Genomic DNA, 19,380 nt, shown 5'->3' with positions numbered 1-19,380 from the left:
GCCCTCTGTTGGTTTTTTCGAAAGCTTCCCAGTCCCACTTGGTGGTAAGTTTCACTTCACTAGGACCTTAAAGGAGACACATTTGCAAATTGATAGTCGACAGTGATTGGGTAATCAGGTAATGAACAGCAGCTAATAGAAAGAAGTTGGGGTCAAGCAGGCTGGAGTCTTTGGAGTTGGGAGCTGAGAGGCTCTGGCGTGAAGAGGCTGAGTAAGTGACCCAGGTGTGGGGAGGGGGAGCAGTGAGAAGTCGCAGGTAAGACCTTCCTTAAGATGCTTTATTTTGCTGTTGACCTTTGACATTGTTTCAGTGCAGACAGGAAGGTAGTGTTGGATTAGAGTAACATTGTTCTTTTTCTTCCAGTTTGCTTATAATGTTTATATAATCACCTGTATGAGTAATTGTTCATTGAATTTTCAGTAACAGTAGTACAGGTGATTCTGTACTTTTCCAGAAGCTCCTTTGCAGTGTGTGTCATACAATTGAACCTGACCAGTTGATAGGTTATTCTGTATCACTGGAAACTCTCCAGTCTGAGCTACTTCTTGTAAAAATGATAATTTCTTTGTTCATTGTCTTTCTTTGCCTCTACCTTCCTTACAGTAGACCAAGCTGAGAACCATTATTTTGTTTTGTTATCAACACTGAATAAACAAAAGAGAGGGTCCAGAGAAAGTTCATGAGAATGAGAAATAAAAGTGTTAATATATCAGGAGCATTTGATGATTCTGGGCCTGTTCTCGCTGGAGCTTAAAAGAAAGGAGTTTTGAAAAGTATCAAAGGTTGAGATAGAGTGGACATACAGAGAACGTTTTCTACAGTGGAGCCTTCGATCAGAGGGCACAGCCTCAGAATACAAGGATGTCCTTTTAGAAAAGAGATGATGAGGAATTTATTTAGGCAGAAGTTGGTGAATCTGTAGAAATTTATGGCCAAGTCATTGGGCAAAACTTTTGCTGAATTTAACAGATCCTTGATTAGGAAATTACCGAAGATTACGGGGGCAGGCAGACGAATGCAGTGGAGAGAGAAAATAAATCTGCCATCTTGGAATGGCAGAGCAGAGAGGCCTAATTCAGCTCCTCTGTTTGTGTGTTGATATATTGATTCATTTATATCTGCTGCTTTATCTATTTAAGTATTGACAGAGATACAGAGCAGAATAGGTTCTTCGAGGCGTTCTGCCCAGCAAGAATCCTAGCCCAATCACGAGACAGTTTACAATGACCAATCAACCTACCAATCGGTACCCCTTTGGACTCTGGGTGGAGACCAGAGCACCCAGAGGAAACCCACAGGGTCACAAGGACAACGTACAAGCTCCTTCCTGACAGCGGTGGGAATTGATCCTGGGTCACCTGTACTGTAAAGCGTTGTGCTAACCACCACACTATGGTGCTGTCCTCATGTCTTATGGTCTTGTCTCACGGTCTCCCCGATGACGATATCTGCAGTTGGTGCACCCAGTAGCTACTTGGGACAGTAGTTTGACAGGGGCTGGAGAACTGGAATGGGTGCTGAATGTTCCACCGTTTCAATGTTTGAGAATTGATAGAAGGAGATTAAAGGTGATTGGATCCATTGAGTGTGTATGGGTAAAACTCAAAACAATAAAGATGCAATCATTCTGATTGTATCAGGGCTTTTGTCGTGGGTGATTTCAATTGCTCCAATATACACTGCTCCTTCGCGCAAGAGATTGCTCCGTAGTGCAAGAGATCAGACAGGACAGAATTTGGTAGATGCATCCAGGAGTGTCTCTTAAAACATAGGTGAGGTGAGGTGGACCTGCTGTTGAGTAATAAGCCTGGCCAGACTGACACATTCCCATGGGAGAATTGTCAGGCGAACACTAACCACAAGTTTTAAGATATCTAACAATAAGGGCAAGTACAAATTGTGTGAGAGTACTAGATTAGAGCACGGCAAATTACAAGACTACTCAGCAGGAACTAGGGATAATTAACTGGAACAGTAGTTTTTGGGCAAGTCCACATCTGAACTGTGGAGGGTGTTTAAAAAACCAACTTCACAGAGTACAGGACAGGTATGCTCCATGTCAGGAGGACAGGGATGGCAAGGTCAGGGAATCTTGGATGTTGAGAGAAGTGGTGAATTTAGTCAAAAAGAAAAGGAAGTGTAGGTAAGGATTAGGAAGCCAGATTCAACCAGAGAAACTGAGAATTTTAAGGAAACCAGAAAAGAACTCAAGAAGGGAATTAGAAAAACCAGGAGTGGCTGTGAAATGCCCTTGGAGTGAGGCAAGAGAGAAGATTGCTGTGGCTTTGATCAATATCTTCATGCCCTCTCCTGCCACAGCAGTATCAAGAAGTTGATGTTGTTCCATTATTTAAGGGAAATTGGGACAATCCTGGAAACTATAGACCAGAGAGTCTTCCGTCAGTGGTGTGGAGATGACTGGGATTTACAAGCATTTGGCCTAATTTGGGGCAGTTAGCATGGCTTTATGGGAGACAAGTCGTGTCTTACTAACTTGAGGTGACAAGGGTGATTGAAGGTAGAGCTGTGGATATTGTCTACGTGGCTTTTCGTAATGCATTTGGCAAGATTCTTCATGGGACGTACATTCAGATGGTTAAGATGCATGGGATCCAGTCTATAGGCCATTTGGCTTCACAGCTGGCTGCTCACAGAAGAGAGAGTAGTGGTGGGAGGCCCATGACTCATGGTAATCTGCAGGGACCCGTCTGGGACCTACACTGATTGTGACATATAGAAGTGACTCGGATGAGAATATGGATGGGTGGCTTGGTAAGTATGTAGACAACATGAAGATCGCTGGTGTTGTGGATCGTATCGAAGTCTGCCAAAGGACACAGCCGGATGTCAGTTACTGATATGGGCAGAGAAATGGCGTATGGAGTTTAATTTGGTCAACAGGGAGGTAGTGCTCTTTGGGAGATGAAATGTAAATTGACGGTGCACCATTAATGGTGAGACCCTCAGAGATGGGAAGAGGAATCTCCTAGTCCAGGTCTGTTGCTCTCTCCACTTTCCACATGGATTGATAGGGTGGTAAAGAAGGCAAAGTAAAACAAGCTCAGTAAAATGTGTCAGTGATTGAAAGTTACCAATGCGAGTAAAGTCAGAATCAGTTTCAATATCACCGGCATGTTGTGAAATTTGTTAAGTTGGCAGCAGCAGTACAATGCATTACATGTGTAATGCCCTGGGAAAGGTTTCAATGGGTTTTTCTGTAGCTACAGTGTTTGGGTTACAGAAACATAGAAAATAGGTGCAGGAGTAGGCCATTCGGCCCTTCGAGCCTGCACTACCATTCAGTATGATCATGGCTGATCATCCAACTCAGAACCCTGGACCTGCTTTCTCTCCATACCCCCTGATCCCTTTAGCCACAAGGGCCATATCTAACTTCCTCTTAAATATAGACAATGAACCGGCCTCAACTGTTTCCTGTGGCAGAGAATTCCACACATTCACCACTCTCTGTGTGAAGAAGTTTTTCCTCATCTCAGTCCTAAAAGGCTTCCCCTTTATCCTTAAACTGTGACCCCTCGTTCTGGACTTCCCCAACATCGGAAACAATCTTCCTGCATCTAGCCTGTCCAATCCCTTTAGAATTTTATACATTTCAATAAGATCCCTCCTCAATCTTCTAAATTCTAGTGAGTATAAGCCTAGTCGATCCAGTCTTTCTTCATATGAAAGTCCTGACATCCCAGAAATCAATCTGGTGAACCTTCTTTGTACTCCCTCTATGGCAAGAATGTCTTTCCTCAGATTAGGGGACCAAAACTGCACACAATAGTCTAGGTGTGGTCTCAGCAAGGCCTTGTACAACTGCAGTTGAACTTCCCTGCTCCTGTACCCAAATCCTTTTACTATGAATGCCAACATACCATTTGCCTTTTTCACCGCCTGTTATACCTGCATGCCCACCTTCGATGACTGGTGTACAATGACACCAAGGTCTCGTTGCACGTCCCCTTTTCCTAATCGGCCACCATTCAGATAATAATCTGTTTTCCTGTTCTTGCAACCAAAGTGGATAACCTCACATTTATCCACATTAATTTGCATCTGCCATGAATTTGCCCACTCACCTAACCTATCCAAGTCACCCTGCATCCTCTTAGCATCATCCTCACAGATAACACCGCCACCCAGCTTCGTGTCATCTGAAAACTTGGAGATGCTGCATTTAATTCCCTCGTCTAAATCATTAATATATATTGTAAACAACTGGGATCCCAGTGCTGAGCCTTGCGGTACCCCACTAGTCACTGCCTGCCATTCTGAAAAGGTCCCGTTTACTCCCACTCTTTGCTTCCTGTCTGCCAACCAATTCTCTATCCACATCAATACCATACCCACAATACCATGTGCTTTAAGTTTGCACACTAATCTCCTGTGTGAGACCTTGTCAAAAGCCTTTTGAAAATCTAAATATACCACATCCACTGGCTCTCCCCTATCCACTCTACTAGTTACATCTTCCAAAAATTCTATAAGACTCGTCAGACATGATTTTCCTTTCACAAATCCGTGCTGCCTTTGTCCGATGATTTCACCTCTTTCCAAATATGCTGTTATCACATCTTTGATAACCGATTCTAGCATTTTCCCCACCACAGATGTCAGACTCAACTGTCTATAATTCCCCGGTTTTTCTCTTCCTCCTTTTTTAAAAAGTGGGGTTACATTAGCCACCCTCCAACCCTCAGGAACTAATCCAGAATCTAAGGAGTTTTGAAAAATTATCACTAATGTATCCACTATTTCTTGGGCTACTTCCGTAAGCACTCTGAGATGCAGACCATCTGGCCCTGGGGATTTATCTGCCTTTAATCCCTTCAATTTACCTAACACCACTTCCCTACTAACATGTATTTCCCTCAGTTCCTCCATCTCACTAGACCCTCGGTCCTTTACTATTTCCGGAAGATTATTTATGTCCTCCTTAGTGAAGAAAGAACCAAAGTAGTTATTCAATTGGTCTGCCATATCTTTGTTCCCTATGATCAATTCACCTGTTTCTGATTGTAAGTGACCTACATTTGTCTTGACCAATCTTTTTCTTTTCACATATCTATAAAAGCTTTTAGAGTAAGATTTATGTTCCCTGTCAGCTTTCGCTCATAATCTTTTTTCCCTTTCCTAATTAAGCCCTTGTGTCTCTGAATTTCTCCAAGTCCTCAGGTGTGCCACTTGTTTTTGCTAATTTATATGTTTCTTCTTTGGACTTGATACTATCCCTAATTTCCCTTGTCAGCTACGGGTGCACTACCTTCCCTGGTTTATTCTTTTGCGATCTTTAAATGCTTGCCATTGCATATCCACCGTCAACCCTTTAAGTATCATTTGCCAGTCTATCTTAGCTAATTCACATCTCATACCTTCAAAGTTTCCCTTCTTTAAGTTCAGGACCTTTGTTTCTGAATTAACTATGTCACTCTCCATCTTAATGAAGAATTCCACCATATTATGGTCACTCTTACCCAAGGGGCCTCGCACGACAAGATTGCTAACTAACCCTTCCTCATTGCTCAATACCCAATCTAGAATGGCCTGCTCTCTAGTTGATTCCTCGACACGTTGGTTCAGAAAACCATCCCGCATACATTCCAAGAAATCCTCTTCCTCGGCACCCTTACCAATTTGGTTCACCCAATCTATGTGTAGATTGAAGTCACCCATTATAACTACTGTTCCTTTATTGCACGCATTTCTAATTTCCTGTTTAATGCCATCCCCAACCTCACTACTACTGTTAGGTGGCCTGTACACAACTCCCACCAGTGTTTACTGCCCCTTAGTGTTATGCAGCTCTACCCATATCGATTCCACATCCTCCAGGCTAATGTCCTTCCTTTCTATTGTGTTAATCTCCTCTCTAACCACCAATGCTACCCCACCTCCTTTTCTTTTCTGTCTATCCCTCCTGAATATTGAATATCCCTGGATGTTGAGCTCCCATCCTTGGTCACCCTGGAGCCATGTCTCTGTGATCCCAACTATATCATATTCATTAATAACTATCTGCACATTCAATTCATCCACCTTGTTACGAATGCTCCTCGCATTGACACACAAAGCCTTCAGGCTTGTTTTTACAACACTCTTAGCCCTTATACAATTATGTTGAAAAGTGGCCCTTTTTGCTTTTTGTCCTAGATTTGCCTGCCTGCCACTTTTACTTTTCACCTTACTACTTTTTGCTTCTACCCTCATTTTACACCCCACTGTCTCTCTGCACTTGTTCCCATCCCCCTGTCATATTAGTTTAAATCCTCCTGAACAGCAGTAGCAAACGCTCCTCCTAGGACATTGGTTCCAGTTCAGCCCAGGTGCAGACCGTCCTGTTTATACCGGTCCCACCTCCCCCAGAACTGGTTCCAATCCCCAGAAATTTGAATCCCTCCCCCTTGCACCATTTTTCAAGCCACGTATTCATCTGAAATATCCTCCTATTTCTACTCTGACTAGCACATGGCACTGGTAGTAATCCAGAGATTATTACCTTTGTGGCCCTACTTTTTAGTTTATCTCCTAACTCCCTAAATTCACCTTGTAGGACCTCATCCCATTTTTTTACCTATATCGTTGGTACCTATGTGTACCACGACCACTGGCTGTTCACCCTCCCATTCCAGAATGTCTTGCAACTACTCAGAGACATCCTTGACCCTTGCACCAGGGAGGCAACATACCATCCTGGAGTCTCGTTTGCGGCCGCAGAAACGCCTATCTATTCCACTTACAATCGAATCCCCTATCACTATAGCTCTCCCATTCCTTTTCCTTCCCTCCTGTGCCGCAGAGCCACCCATGGTGCAATGAACTCGGCTGCTGCTGCCTTCCCCTGATGAGACATCTCCCCCAACAGTATCCAAAACAGTATCTCTGTTTAGGAGATAGAGATAACGGGATATAACGGAGATAGAGATTGGAATGTGTACCGTCCAATGAAGGGAGTGTCTTTTTCTTGTTCTGTGCCTGAGAACGAGGTGTCTGGGTCTTTTGTTTGACGAGAGATGAAGAGAGAAGACGCCAGAAAGGAAAGGTCGTAGACGGCAGGACGGAGTGGACTTGGAGTGGAGCCAGGAGTCAACGGAGCCCGGGGAAATCGATGGAGGACCAGCGGGAGGAAACTGTGAGCTCCAACGTGCACATTAGACTGTTTCATTAAAATAGGCCCTTTTCTTTTTGTTTTACTTTACTAACCCTTTAGTCAAATGAAGAATTAAAAAGCAAAATCGATTAACTGCACATGGTGTACTCTGTTATTTTGTGGTACTGATTTGTAATGGGGGAACAGATCACACAGATCCACACAAACAAGAGGTTTTACACCTCAGGTTTCACACATCTGGTGGAGCTGGAGACTGTCTTCCCTAGACTAACACCGCCAGCCCAACCTGAGGGTTACACATGATAAATATCGAGAAAAATAAATACACTGATGGTTCGTCAGTGATTGAGAGGAGATTCAAATGTTCCTTTTCTGGAACTGAGGGTATTGACCAGGTTACGTATCACTGCAACTTGAAGGTCGCTATCTGGGAGCAGTAAAGGTGTATATATGGAACTAACAAACTTCAGTCCTGCCCGTCTGCTGAAGAGTACTCATTGGCTATCTGGTTACTGGACCAACCCCCGTCTGTCGGGCATCTTCCCTGAGTACGAGGGGTAGTGGAAAGAGCATTGGCCCTGGAAAGGCTGTGATTACCTTGCCTACTCAATACTCCACATGCGATACTTGCAATATTTAAACTTGGTGTTTAAGTTCCTTGCCATACACATCAGCGATGATCTCACGTGGTCTGTACATATCGGCCGTGTGGTGAAAAATACACAACTGCGCCTCTTTCACCTCAGACGGTTGAAGAGGTTCGGTATGGGCCCCCAAATCCTAAGAACATGCAACAGGGACACAATTGAGAGCATCCTGACTGGCTGCATCACTGCCTGGTATGGGAACTGTACCTCCCTGAATCGCAGGATTCTGCAGAGAGTGGTGCGGGCAGCCCAGTACATCTGTAAATGTGAACTTCCCACTGTTTCAGTGACAGATGTGTAATAAGGGCCCAAAAGATCATTGCAGACCCAAGTCACCACAACTACAAACTGTTCCATCTGCTACCATCTGGGAAGTGGTACCGCAGCATAAAAGCCAGGACCAACAGGCTCCGGGAAAGCTTCTTCCACCAGGCCATCAGACTGATTAATTCACGCTGACACCATTGTATTTCTGTCCTGTTATACAGACTATTTATTACAAATGACTATACATTGCACATTTAGACGGAGATGTAATGTAAAGATGTTTACTCTTCATGTATGTGAAGGGTGTAAGAAATAAAGTCAATTCAATTCACCACCTCACCACCCTCTGGTCTGGTGGCACCAGAGATCCAAAACAGAGGCTGAGTGATTCTGGACGATTGCCTTGCCAGGATATGGGACCGTGAGGCTGTCACGGGAACTGATTAATATGGCATCAAATTTGTAGAAAATAATGAATGAAACTACACTTGCCTTTGATCAAACCCAATAAGCATTAACCAAGTTGTCTCAGAACTGATGGCTGCTCATACAGTAGCATTACAGAGCAGAGTGGCTTGGGATTCTGATCTTTCAGAGAAAGGGGTCGCCTTTGTTCCTGTACTTACAAACCTGACCAATCAGAAAATAGAACTAACTTGGCAAACCACATCGGAGAAGCTACCAAAGAGATTAGGAAAGAGGGGGATCAATATCACAACTATTACACTCTGGGAGGTGGATGGCGAACTTTCAGGACACTGGCAGGATGGGAGGGCAACCATTCTGAGTTCTAGTATAACTATTGGAATTATAGAAATGGCTGGTATTCTTTTATAATTATCGTGTGAAAGAACAGGATGAAGGAGAGGTTGTCAATTAAAGGAATGGGCAATCATTGAGGTAGATGGATGAAAAGGAAATTTTGGATAGGGTTTGAAACTGCATCTTTGGTTTAAGTACAAATATATACATATTTCAATTATAGTATTTGGTGAAATGCAGTGTTGACATGAAATTTCAAAACAGGAGGCGATGTGGGAATGTAATTAAACACAAAGTACACTGCAGATGCTGTGGTCAAAGCAACACGTACAACACGCTGGAGGAAATGAGCAGGTCGGGCAGCATCCGTGGAAATGAGCAAGGTTTCCACAGATGCTGCCCGACCTGCTGAGTTCCTCCAGCGTGTTGTATGTGGAAATATACTTATTAGTGAGGGAAAATGTCATGGCAGTGCTCAGACAGGACAGACTGGGGGACTTGTCTACTGATGCTGTGTGTGTGGATCCGCGGAACAAGCAAGGGATGCCCAGGTTAATGGGATCATAGAGCAAATTTGTAGAGAGACAACTGTAAGAAAAATAAGGTTGTGATAGCAGGTGATTATTAACTTTCCAAAGATTGGCTGGGACTCTTATACTGTAGAAAGGCAGGATAGGATGGAGATTGGATGTTAGAGTCTGAGAGATAGAACAGAGTTTATGTGTGTCTGTCCGAACACAAGATAAAGATAGCAGCTTTAGGGAACCTTCATTTTTACAAGAGATATTGAGGCCCTGAGTAAGAAAGATAGGAGGTTGATTATAGGCAGGAACAAATGAGGTAGTTATGGAGTACAAGAAACGCAGGAGAACATCAGGAGGGCTGAAAGAAGGCGTGAGGTTGCTCGAGCAGACAAGGTGAAGGAGAATCCTATGGGATTTTACAGATACGTTAAGAGCAGAAGGATTGCAAGGGACAAACACAGTATGTTGACAGGACGACTAGGGGGAATGCCATACTATATATAGTATTAGGTAACAGACCAGGTCAGGTCACAGATCTCTCAGTGGGTGAGCATCTGGGGGAGAGTGATCACTGCTCCCTGGTCTTTAGCATTATCATGGAAAAGGATAGAATCAGAGAGGACAGGAAAATGTTTAATTGGGGAATGGCAAATTATGAGGCTAAAAGGCTAGAACTTGCGGGTGTGAATTGGGATGATGTTTTTGCAGGGAAATGTACTATGGACATGTGGACGATGTTTAGGGATATCTTGCAAGATGTTAGGGATAAATTTGTCCCAGTGAGGAAGATAGAGAATGGTAGGATGAAGGAACCATGGGTGACAAGGGAGGTGGAAAATCTAGTCAGGTGGAAGAAGACAGCATACATGAGGTTTAGGAAGCAAGGATCAGATGGGTCTATTGAGGAATATAAGGTAGCAAGAAAGGAGCTTAAGAAGGGGCTGAGAAGAGCAAGAAGGGGGCATGAGAAGGCCGTGGCGAGTAGGGTAAAGGAAAACCCCAAAGCATTCTTCAATTATGTGAAGAACAAAAGGATGACAGGAGTGAAGGTAGGACCGATTACAGATAAAGGTGGGAAGATGTGCCTGGAGGCTGTGGAAGTGAGTGATATCCTCAATGAATACTTCTCTTCGGTATTCACCACTGAGAGGGAACTTGATGACGGTGAGGACAATATGAGTGAGGTTGATGTTCTGGAGCATGTTGATATTAAGGGAGAGGAGGTGCTGGAGTAGTTAAAATACATTAGGACGGATAAGTCCCCAGGGCCTAACAGAATATTCTCCAGGCTGCTCCACGACTTGAGCGAAGAGATTGCTGAGCCTCTGGCTAGGATCTTTATGTCCTCGTTGTCCACAGGAATGGCACTGGAGGATTGGAAGGAGGCGAATGTTGTCCCCTTGTTCAAAAAAGGTAGTAGGGATAGTCCGGGTAATTATAGACCAGTGAGCCTTACGTCTGAGGTGGGAAAGCTGTTGGAAAAGATTCTTAGAGATAGGATCTATGGGCATTTAGAGAATCATGGTCTGATCAGGGACAGTCAGCATGGCTTTGTGAAGGGCAGATCATGCCTAACAAGCCTGATAGAGTTCTTTGAGGAGGTGACCAGGCATATAGATGAGGGTAGTGCAGTGGATGTGATCTACATGGATTTTAGTAAGGCATTTGACAAGGTTCCACACAGTAGGCTTATTCAGGAAATCAGAAGGCATGGGATCCCTGGAAGTTTGGCTGGGTGGATTCAGAATTGGCTTGCCTGCAGAAGGCAGAGGGTCGTGGTGGAGGGAGTACATTCAGATTGGAGAGTTGTGACTAGTGGTGTCCCACAAGGATCTGTTCTGGGACCTCTACTTTTTGTGAGTTTTATTAACAATCTGGATGTGGGGGTAGAAGGGTGGGTTGGCAAGTTTGCAGGCGACACAAAGGTTGGCGGTGTTGTAGATAGTGTAGAGGATTGTCGAAAATTGCAGAGTGACATTGATAGGATGAAGAAGTGGGCTGAGAAGTGGCAGATGGAGTTTAACCCGGAGAAGTGTGAGGTGGTACACTTTGGAAGGACAAACTCCAAGGCAGAGTACAGAGTAAATGGCAGGATACTTGGTATTGTGGAGGAGCAGAGGGATCTGGGGGTACATGTCCACAGATCCCTGAAAGTTGCCTCACAGGTAGATAGGGTAGTTAAGAAAGCTTATGGGGTGTTAGATTTCATATGTAGAGGGATAGAGTTTAAGAGACACGATGTAATGATGCAGCTCTATAAAACTCTAGTTAGGCCACACTTGGAGTACTGTGTAAAGTTCTGGTCACCTCATTATAGGTAGGATGTGGAAGCATTGGAAAGGGTACAGAGGAGATTTACCAGGATGCTGCCTGGTTTAGAGAGCATGGATTATGATCAGAGATTAAGGGAGCTAGGGCTTTACTCTTTGGAGAGAAGGAGGATGAGAGGAGACATGATAGAGGTGTACAAGATATTAAGAGGAATAGACAGAGTGGACAGCCAGTGCCTCTTCCCCAGGGCACCACTGCTCAGTACAAGAGGACATGGCTTTAAGGTAAGGGGAGGGAAGTTCAAGGGGGATATTAGAGGAAGGTTTTTCACTCAGTATTTCCAGGAGTATTTGTGATTGCAAAATGTCTTACCAATGTTGCAACAACTATGATTCTTTGTCACATTTGTGACGCGTATACACTAAGATCTCAAGGATGGAAATTGACTCCTTTTATTAAGAAAGCCTTTACTGTTCTTTGGGTGGAAAATTGGCGATTCAGACAAAGCCTGGGCTCCTCACGTTGTTGTACAACATGCGCTGATCATCGTAAAGCTTGCCTCGGAGGTGCTTGCAAGTCAATTCTGTGCTGTCCTGATGATATGGCGGGAGCAGAAGGATCATGTGATAGACTGCTACGTCCGTCTGACCAGCGTGTCTGGTGTCTCGGTTAAAAACAAGAAATCCATTGAGTGCCCCAATCTCCCTTCATCAACCTGCAGACACCCTCACACAAACACACAACCAAAACACACCCTCACACACAACCTATAACTTGTTGCCACAGATGGCTGTGGAGGCGAAGTCACTGGGTATATTTAAGGCAGAAGTTGATGGATTGGTCAGGGATGAAGGGATATGGGGAGAAGGCAGGAGATTGGGGCTGAGAGGGAAAAATGGTTCAGCTATGTTGGAATGCTAGAGTAGACTTGATGGGCCAAATGGCCTAATTATGGTCTTATATTTTATGGTCAATGTCAGGAAAGCCAAGAGCTGATTACAGACTATAGGAGGAAACCGGAGGTACATGAGCCAGTCCTCACTTGGGCATCAGAGGCAGAGGGAGTCAGTTAGGTAAAAATTCCTTGGCGTTAACATATCAGTGGATCTGTTCTGGGACCGGCATGTAAGCGTCATCACAAATGCTCGACAGCACCTCTACTTTCTTACTTGTGTAGATTCACTTGTCACCAAAAACTGAGAAAGTTCTAACGATGTAGAGTGGAGAACATTCCAGCTGGTTGCATCACAGTCTGGTGTGGAAACACCAATGTCCAAGGACGGAAAATGCTGAAGAAAGTGGTGGATACAGTCCAGTCCATCACAGGCATTCCCAGGAATGGGCACATTTACAAGGAACACTGCCACAAGGAAACAGCGTCCATCATCAAAGACCCTCATGGTCCTGCCAACACCCTCATCTCACTGATACAATCAGGCAGAAGGATCAGAAGCCTTTGGTCCCACACCACCAGCTTCAGGAACAGGTATTACCTTTCAACTATCAGACTCCTGTACCGGCGTAGATAACTTCAGCCTGAACTGATTCTACCACCTACAGGCTCACGTTCAAGGACTCTTTGCAACTCAAGATCTGAGTATTACTGTTTACCTTATTCATTTTCCTTTGAAAACTTTCATTTAACACTTACATAGCTCCTCGGGTTAATAAACCCTTTCAGCGTTTGAGGGGCTTCCCCACCTGACTCAGCCACTCCGTGTGCAGGAGCAGAAGGAGCCCAGACCGTGATCCTCTAGGATGGGGAGAGTGTGTTTGCTGGTGAGAGCAGCACTGGATGGGGGAAGGATCATCCGTTTGGTGGGGGGAGCACATCTGAGCTGGAGAGAGTGACCGGTTTTAAGGGAGCTGGAAGGAAGTACCTCAGGGCCAATGAGGGAGCATCGGGGGAGGGAGCACCTCTGAGCCAAAGAGGGAGTGGCTGTGGGCTGGGTACAGCAACAGGTAGGCAGCAGGGCCACGAATGGTGGAGACCTCATTTAGATCCCTCCAGACCATTACTTCACATAAGCCATTGGGTGGGAGTGATACACGGTGGGGACAAGGTGTGGCCAAGAGGATTGACATGGCAAGGCAGATGTTGTCTATGGGGGACTTTGAAAAGATGTCACCTTGTAACTAGTCTGGAAGGTGAGAACACGTGGGATCGAGGGTGAGATAAGGAAATGGACACAGTATTGGCCTTGGTGGTTAAGAGTTGCAATGGGAATGTGACCAACGGTGTACCGAAGGGTTTGTGCAGTGTCCCTCTTCAAATAAGTTTACCCGATCAACGAAGTTGGTGAGGTAGTGCACAGTGAAGAGGGTTAGCTCAGAATACACGGAATTCCAGATGACCTGGGGAACAGGGCCAAGGAATGGCAGCTGGAGTTAAACTCGAAAACTTTGCATCTAGTGATCATTATGTCATTAGCTTGGACTGACACCTTGCCCTATTGTCCAGTTTATTATTTATTGTAATGCCTGCACTGTTTTTGTGTACTTTACGCAGTCATGTGTACATCTGTAGACTAGTATAGCTTTCTCTGTGTTTTTCTTTGATTACGTAGTTCAGTCTAGTTTTTTGTACTGTGTCATGTAAACCATGGTCCTGAAAAACGTTGTCTCATTTTTACTATGTACTGTACCAGCAGTTATGGTCAAAAGGACAATAAAAGTGACTTGACTTGAATTTCAAGGCAATGCAAGAGAACACTGAAGAAAGAAACAAGGAAGGCCAAAAGAAGGCATTAACTTGCTCCAACAGACCAAGTCACAGGAGAATCCTAAGGGCTTCTACAGACACAGTATGTTAAGAGCAAAAGGATTGCAAAGGACAAAATTGGTCCACTGAAAGATGACAATGGTAATCTAGGCTTGAAGCCAAAAGAAACGGGGAGATCTGAAATTGATTTTACACATCTGTATCAACTTGGGAGATGGACACAGAGTTGAAAGAAGTGAGGCTAAGCAGCAGTGAGGTCCTGGACCCTGTACAGATTACAGAGGAGGTGCTCACTCCTCACAAGGTATTCCCTCGGATCCTGTGGAATGCAAGTGCTGAAACTGCAGGGGTCCCAGTTAAATCATCCTTAATGACAGGTGAGGTACCAGATGAGTGAAGAATAGCTGATGCTGTTCTGCTGTTTAAGAAAGGCTGTAAGAATGAACCAGGAAATTATAGGCCATTGAGTCTGACATCAGTAGTGGGAAAGTTATCGGACGGTATTCTTAGGGACCAGTATATGAGTATTTAATAGACGGGATTGATTAGGGATAGTCAGGATGGCTTTGTGTGTGGTAGGTCGTGTCTAACCAATCTTACAGAGATTTTCGAGGAAGTTACCAGGAAAGTTGATGAAGGCAAGGGAGTGGATGTTACCTACATGGACTTCAGCAAGGCCTTTGACAAAGTCCCACATGGGACATTGGTCAAGACGATTCCATTACTTGACATTGAAGATGAGATAGTAAATTGGATTATGGAAGAAGCCAGAGATTGGTAACAGATAGTTTTTTCTGTGACTAATGGACTGCTGTAGGGATTGGTGATGTGTCTGTTGTTGTTTGTCATCTGTATCAACATTCTGGATGATAATGTGGTAAACTGGATCAGCAAATTTGCAGATGACACCAAGATTTGCGTTGTAGTGGACAGTGAGGAAGACGATCATAGCCTGCAGGGGGATCTCTACCAGCTGGAAAAATGGGATGAAAAATGGCAGATGGAATTTCATGCAGACAAGTACGAGGTGTTGAATTTCGGTAGGACCAACCAGGGTACGTCTTACATTGAATGGTCGGGCACTGAGGAGTGTGGTGGAACAAAGGGGCCTGGGAATGCACAACCATAATTCATTGAAAGTGTGTGTTTCAGGCAGATTGGGTCCTAAAGTATTTGGCATATTGGCCTTCATCGATCATAATAGTGAGCCCAGGAGATGGGTTGTTATGTTCAAGTTGTATGACATTGCTGAGGCCTAATTTGGAGAACTGTGTGCAGTTTTGGTCACCTACCTACAGGAAAGATGCAAATAAGATTGAAAGATTACAGAGAAAATTTACAGGATGTTGCCGGGACTGGAGACATGAGGTACAAGAAAAGATTGAGTCGGATATAACTTTATTCCTTGGAACATGGAAGACTCAGGAGAGATTTGATAGATGTATACAACATTATGAGGGGTATAGATAGGGTAAATGCAAGCAGGCTTTTTCCACTGAGATTGGGTGACACGACAACTGGAGGTCATGGGTTAAGGGTGAAAAGTAAAATGTTGAAGGGGAACATGAGGGGAAACCACTTCACCGAGGGAGGTGAGAGTGTGGAACAAGCTGCTGGCAAAAGTGGTGGATGCGATTTTGATTTCAATGTTTACGGGCCTGTTTCTGTGCTTTAGCTTTCTATGACTCCATGATGCTAAGTGTGAGGTGTTGATTTTGGGAAGATATCCCAGGGCAGGGTGCAGACAAAAATGTCAGGGAAATGGAGTTTGTAGATCAGACAGACTTATACATAACACACAACAAAATAAACATTGACATTTGAACAAGTTCAGAATCAGATCAGGTTCATTATCACTGAGATACATATGATATTTTTTTCTGTTGAAGCACCAACGCAGTGGAATACATAAAAAAGTAGAATAAGAATTGTGTAAAAAGTTGATAGTACAAAAAGGGAGATGATAGTGAGCTGGTGTTCATGGGTTCACGGACCGTTCGGACATCTGATGAACACTAGGAAGTTGTTCTAAAACTGTTCTTTAATTTGTAGAGAAATAAACCACAGTAACAGGCTCTTCCAACCCGATGAACCTGCTCTGCTAAATCACACCCGTCTGACCAATTAACCCATTCATCTGGGTGTCTTTGGAAGGTAGGAGGAAACCAGAAACCTGAGCACCCGTCGGATCCCGTGCGGTGACGGGGAGAACATACATCTCCTTACAGACGGTGCTGGGAATCGAACCGGTGTCCCTGGCTCTGTAATAGTGACCTGCTACCCGTTATGCTACTGTTCTGTCCATGATGAGTGTCCGTCCTCCGGCTCTGCTACCTCTTCCCTCACAGCAGCAATGAGGAGAGGGCGTGGTGAGCAAGGCAACTTAGACCATAAGATAGAGGAACAAATTAGGCCATTCGGTTCTTCAAATCTGCTCCATCGTTTGATCATGACTGATCCATTTCCCTCTCGACTCCATTCGCTTGCCTTCCTCCCGTAATCTTTTACGCCCTGACTTATCAAGAACCTATGAGCCTCTGCCTGAAATACACCCAGTGACATGGCCTCCACAGCCCCCTGTGGCAATAAATTCCACAGATTCACCACCTTCTGGCTTGAAGAAATTCCTCCCGATCTCTGTTCTAAATGGACAACCCTGAGGTTGTGCCCTCTGGTCCTAGGCTCCCTCACTATAGGAAACATCCTCTCCACACCCACTCCATCTTGGCCTTCCAACATTCAATAGGATTCAGTGAGATCCTCCCACACCTTCTATTTCCCTAAATTCCAGCAAGTGCAGGCTCAGAGCCAAACTTTCCTCATTTGAGAAGCCTTACATTTCTGGGATCAATTTCCTGAACCCCCTTTGAACCCTCCCAATATCAGCACATCCTTTCTTAGATAAGGGGAACAAAACTGCTCACAATAATCCGAATGAGGCCTCACCAGAGCCTTATAAAGCCTCAGCATTACATCCCTGCTTTAATAGTCTGGTCCTCTCGAAATGAATGATAAAATTGCATTTGCCTTCCTTCCCACCGATTCCATCTGCAAGTTAACCTTGGGAATCCTGCACAAGGACTAGCATGTCCTTTTGCACCTCATTTTTTCCCATTTTCTCTCCATTTGGAAAATTGTCATTTCTTTGCCTATTCTCAGAATCAATCCAAGTCCTTCTGCACCCTCTCTCCTTCCACAATTCTACCTGTCCCTCCACATATCTTTGTATCATCCACAAACCTAGCCACAAAGCCAGCAATTCTGTCAGCCAAATCACTGATATACAATGTACAGAGAAGTAGTCCCAAAACTGACCCCTGAGGAACGGCAGCCAATAAGAAAAGGACCTCTTAAATTCCCACTCTTTGTGTCCTTCCAATAGCCAAAGCTCTATCCATGCTCGTATTTCTCCTGAAATGCCATGCACTCTTGCTAAGCTCGCTTACCTTCATACTTCAACTTTTCCTTCCTTGTGGCTGTTGTAGTTGCCCTCTGTTGGTTTTTTCAAACGTTTCCCAGTCCCACTTGGTGGTAAGTTTCACCTCACTAGGACCTTAAAGGAGACACATTTGCAAATTGATAGTCGACAGTGATTGGGTAATCAGGTAATGAACAGCAGCTAATAGAAAGAAGTTGGGGTCAAGCAGGCTGGAGTCTTTGGAGTTGGGAGCTGAGCGGCTCTGGCGTGAAGAGGCTGAGTAAGTGACCCAGGTGTGGGGAGGGGGAGCAGTGAGAAGTCGCAGGTAAGACCTTCCTTAAGATGCTTTATTTTGCTGTTGACCTTTGACATTGTTTCAGTGCAGACAGGAAGGTAGTGTTGGATTAGAGTAACATTGTTCTTTTTCTTCCAGTTTGCTTATAATGTTTATATAATCACCTGTATGAGTAATTGTTCATTGAGTTTTCAGTAACAGTGGTACAGGTGATTCTGTACTTTTCCAGAAGCTCCTTTGCAGTGTGTGTCATACAATTGAACCCGACCAGTTGATAGGTTATTCTGTATCACTCGAAACTCTCCAGTCTGAGCTACTTCTTGTAAAAATGATAATTTCTTTGTTCATTGTCTTTCTTTGCCTCTACCTTCCTTACAGTAGACCAAGCTGAGAACCATTATTTTGTTTTGTTATCAACACTGAATAAACAGAAGAGAGGGTCCAGAGAAAGTTCATGAGAATGAGAAATAAAAGTGTTAATATATCAGGAGCATTTGATGATTCTGGGCCTGTTCTCGTTGGAGCTTAAAAGAAAGGAGTTTTGAAAAGTATCAAAGTTTGAGATAGAGTGGACATACAGAGAACGTTTTCTACAGTGGAGTCTTCGATCAGAGGGCACAGCCTCAGAATACAAGGATGTCTTTAAGGAAAGAGATGATGAGGAATTTATTTAGGCAGAAGTTGGTGAATCTGTAGAAATTTATGGCCAAGTCATTGGGTAAACTTTAGCTGAATTTAACAGATCCTTGATTAGGAAATTACTGAAGATTACGGGGGCAGGCAGGCGAATGCAGTAGAGAGAGAAAATAAATCTGCCATCTTGGAATAGCAGAGCAGAGAGGCCTAATTCAGCTCCTCTGTTTGTGTGTTGATATATTTATTCATTTATATCTGTTGCTTTATCTATTTATGTATTGACTGAGATACAGAGCAGAAAAGGCTCTTCGAGGCGTTCGGCCCAGCAAGAATCCTAGCCCAATCACGAGACAGTTTACAATGACCAATCAACCTACCAACCGGTTCCCCTTTGGACTCTGGGTGGAAACCAGAGCACCCGGAGGAAACCCACAGGGTCACAGGACAACGTACAAGCTCCTTCCTGACAGCGGTGGGAATTGATCCTGGGTCACCTGTACTGTAAAGTGTTGTGCTAACCACCACACTATGGTGCTGTCCTCATGTCTTATGGTCTTGTCTCACGGTCTCCCCGATGACGATATCTGCAGTTGGTGCACCCAGTAGCTACTTGGGACAGTAGTTTGACAGGGGCTGGAGAACTGGAATGGGTGCTGAATGTTCCACCGTTTCAATGTTTGAGAATTGATAGAAGGAGATTAAAGGTGATTGGATCCATTGAGT

General features: G+C 44.3%; 1 long non-coding RNA gene across 2 annotated transcripts in view; it reads right to left on the bottom strand.

Annotated features, from left to right (window-relative positions):
• The window catches only part of LOC140732765 (uncharacterized), a 113,349-nt gene continuing 93,969 nt past the window's right edge, over positions 1–19,380 (bottom strand). For both annotated transcript variants that reach the window (XR_012100131.1, XR_012100130.1), the window contains exons 4-5: positions 17,755–17,861; positions 1–66 (exon numbers count right to left, since the gene is read on the bottom strand). This is a non-coding gene — a long non-coding RNA (uncharacterized lncRNA). The remainder of the gene's footprint in view (positions 67–17,754; positions 17,862–19,380) is intronic.

This window comes from Hemitrygon akajei, chromosome 1 (genome assembly GCF_048418815.1).
Source record: "Hemitrygon akajei chromosome 1, sHemAka1.3, whole genome shotgun sequence".
NCBI classification, from domain to species: Eukaryota; Metazoa; Chordata; class Chondrichthyes; order Myliobatiformes; family Dasyatidae; genus Hemitrygon; species Hemitrygon akajei.
This window is presented reverse-complemented; position numbering and strand designations above follow the sequence as displayed.